Here is a 3,937-nt window from a genome sequence, read left to right on the forward strand (position 1 = left end):
ACAGCTAACAGCTTGGTCACCGGTGGTGTATTGTGTGGTGTCTGCAGGCTGACTGTTATTTGTGGCTCAATTTGGCGCAGCAGCTGCTGTATGGCTTCCCAGTTGAGTCCATACCTCCGGATGATGTCCTGCTCCCTGAGGCCATGGAGGGTTGTCCTGTTCCTGAAGAGCCTCTCCTGCCTTCTGCGTTGCCTTTGGGGGCCTCGTTGGGGTTGTGGTGGCAGCTGCTGTTGGTCCTGTGCTCTGCGTCATCTAGCATGCTGCATCAGTAGCACCTCCATGTTGTCTGGTTGGGCTATGATGTTACTTGTGTGTTAAGTAGTGGTGTGTTTGCCTCATTTTAACCCATGCCCTGACCTAGGCTTAAAATTTGACGCAAATCGGAGTTAGCGTCATTTTTGAGGTTTGCCTCCCAACCGTGTGTCATTTTTGCCCTGTTGGATAAATATGGCGCTAAGGTGTTTGAGTAATTTTTTGGACGGGAACGCCTACCTTGCATCTCATTGACGCAAGGCGGTTTCACGCATCCTTAAAATGACACAAGCTCCAATATTTTGCCGCTAGACGGGTCCAGCGTCGAAATTTAAATATGAGTTAAGTTTGCGCTGGATTTGAGTAAAAAGAACTATGCAAATCCGGCATAAACACAGCATAAATATGGGCCTCACAGTGCTAAATCAAACTGTTTTTAGTTTGTGGATATGAGTTGGGTGTGTGCGTGGGGGGGGGCAGATGAGACCTAGATTTCCTTAACAGAGTGAGCATATCTACCTTTGAAACTCAGGTAAACAGGCTTGGGAAGATTGTCCTAAGTCGCCTAACAAGAACATGAAAAACTACTAAACACTTCAGGTATTGCTGCACAGTGTACTCTGTGACAATGTGGCCTTTGTTCCATCCACAGTTTATGTGCAGTGTGGTGACTGTACTGCACTTGTCGTACATCTACCTCATGCTGATGGTGGATAAAGGTGTCAAACAGCCCATAAGCAAGTTAAATATTTTCTGACCTGGATGAAACAATTTCAAAGGGTGCTTGCCTAGTGACGTAGTGGCAAATGGAAGGTATGTATTGATGCACAGCCACTGAAAAGTATATACTAGGACAGTTCCACCTCAGACATTTTTTCAATACTTTACGTTTGTATAGTACAACATAAAGCAAGTTGGAAAACATAGGCCAGGCTGAGATTGGTACTGGGCACAGTAGCAGCAAGTCTCCTCCCTCTTTCCCTGCTTAGAGCAGACTCTACAATGACAACATGGCTGAATCTTTCTTGCTGTTGCAGGAATGTGGTCCGCAAAGTGCCGATCCTGCAGCCTTGCCAGATCCTCTACAGCAGATGAAGTGGGGGCTACTGCTTCTTCAGCAGTAAGACTTTTCAATGACAGTCAACTCAAAGTCAAGAAAAGACATCGGTCTTCCTGTGATGGTCTGTGGGTAAACAACAGATGGATTGTAGGTTGCCAGCTGGACCAGGTGGGTAAACAGCTTTTTATACCATGTGTGAGTTTTATGACTCGAGTGATATGGCTGAAGTACCTGGTCATTCTTATCTACTCACTCCATGTACATGTTGTAATCAAGTACGCGGGAGAGCATGTGAACTTCGGACAATGGATTGCAAACCATGATCGGGTAAGTTCTCTCATCATGGATTGTAAAAATAATGTATAAACTTCCTTCCTATTGGAGAATTTGACTGCAAGCAATTCACTGTGATGCAACGCAAAACTCTGGGATTTTTGGAGCTCTTACAAACAAGCTCCAGTGGGAATCCGTCAAGGCAACATCAAACTGGACTGCATGCCACAGAACGAGCTTTGTATAGCTTGCTGAACAGCTCTACTTCTGTGATGCAATTACAAGCTCTTTTGGTTGGTAATTACTGCCTAAAGAACAAAGGATCAAGGACTCATCAGTGGCTATAGTCTTTACAGGAGTATAAATCAATGGAGACCTGGCAAACAAATGTTCCTTGACCTGTCCAATTTTGCACAGCTTAGCATAGTCTGGATGGTCCAGGGGCAATTCACAGAATTATCATTGAAATGCAGCATTCGCTGCAATAGCAAAAACTGATCTCTGCTCATGACCGGTAAGAAGCTGGATGTTACTCAAACCATGCAAGTATAGCAGTAATAAGCTTGGTTTTTGCACTATCCCTACTTTGAGCATAAGAGGCAGACCTTTCTTCAACTCCCCAAGTGTAGTGGGAGTCCACCAGTGTGTCCAAGAATGAGGCCTTAGAGTGCCTCCATTCTCTCACACAAAGTGTGCGGCATGCAGATTTGTTCAGTGCACAATTCCCACAAGGAAGTAAGCATCCAAAAGGAGATGAACGCAGTCAATAGGCAGAATATTAGCTCTATTGACCTTACATCCAGTATCTGCAGTGAATGGGGAATTTAGGGCTGCACTAAACGGGGGGCTGCCAAGTGAGTACTCGGTCTGTGCTTGCCGCCACATGTGACTCCTCTCTGGGCTGGTCTACCCTGCCACTATTGTATTATGTGTAATTTATGAAATGGTGATTTAACACATAATCATGCAGTCCATCCCAATCCACCCCACTTCAATCCGCCCCATTACAATCTAACCCACTTTACCCCACACCATTCCACCCCACTCTACTCCTCCCAACCCACTTCAATCTAATCTGCCCCGCTCCAGTTCCCCCCACTGTAATACAAAACAATCTGCACCCCTCAAAAACAATCTGCTGCACTCCAATTCAAAACAATCTACCCCACTCCAATCCAAAACAATATGCCCCACTCCAATCCAAAACAACATGCCCCACTCCTGTCTACCCCACTCCAGTCTGCTCCACTCCAATCCAAAACAATCTGACCCAATTCAAAACAGTCTGCCCCACCACAATCTGCTGAACTCCAATCTAAAACGATCTTCCCCACTCCAATCTGCTTTACTGCAATCCAAAACAATCTTCTGCACTCCAATCCAAAACAATACACCCCGCTCCAGTCCACTTCACCCCAGTCTACCCTACTTCAATCCAATACAACCTGCCCCACTCCAACCCGCCCCACCCCAGTCTGCCCCACTCCAATCCAAAACAATATGTCCCACTCCAATCCACCCCACTCCAGTCTGCCCCACTCCAATCCAAAACAACCTGCCCCAGTCCAATCCATTTCAGTCTGCCTCACTCCAGTCTGCCCAACTTTAATTCAAAACAACCAATCTGCACCATTACACCCTGCCCCATTCCAATCCCAAACAACCTACTCCAATCCAAAATAATCCACCCCACTCCAATCCAAAACAATGCACCCCACTCCAATCCAATAAATATGCCCCACTCTCATCTACCTCACTCCAATCTGCCCCACTCCAATCCAAAACAATCTGTCCCAATTCAAAACAGTCTGTCTCACTGCAAACTGCTGCACTCCAATCCAAAATCATCTGCCCCACTCCATTCTGCCCCACTCCAATCTAAAACAATCTGTCCCACTCCAATCCAAAACAATCTGCCCCAATCCAAAACAGTCTGCCTCACTGCAATCTGCTGCACTCCAATCCAAAATAATCTGCCCCACTCCAATCCGCGCCACTCCCATCTGCCCCACTCCAATCTAAAATAATCTGTCCCACTCGAATCCGCCCCACTTCAATCTGCTTCACTCCAATCCAAATCAATATACCCCACTACACTACCCCACCCCACTACAATCTGCCCCACTCAATCTGTCCCACTCCAATCTGCCCCATTCCAATCCAAAGCAATACACTCCACTCCAATCCAATCCACCTCACCCTAATCCAATCCACCCCACTTGATCTCAATTCAAACCATTCCAATCCGCACCACACCAACCAAATCCACCCACTCCAATCCACCCTAATACAATTTGCCCCACTCCAATCCAAAACAATCTGCCTCACTTCAGTCTGGCTACTCCAATCCAA

The sequence above is a fragment of the Pleurodeles waltl genome, chromosome 5 (assembly GCF_031143425.1).
Source record: "Pleurodeles waltl isolate 20211129_DDA chromosome 5, aPleWal1.hap1.20221129, whole genome shotgun sequence".
In the NCBI taxonomy this organism is placed as follows: domain Eukaryota; kingdom Metazoa; phylum Chordata; class Amphibia; order Caudata; family Salamandridae; genus Pleurodeles; species Pleurodeles waltl.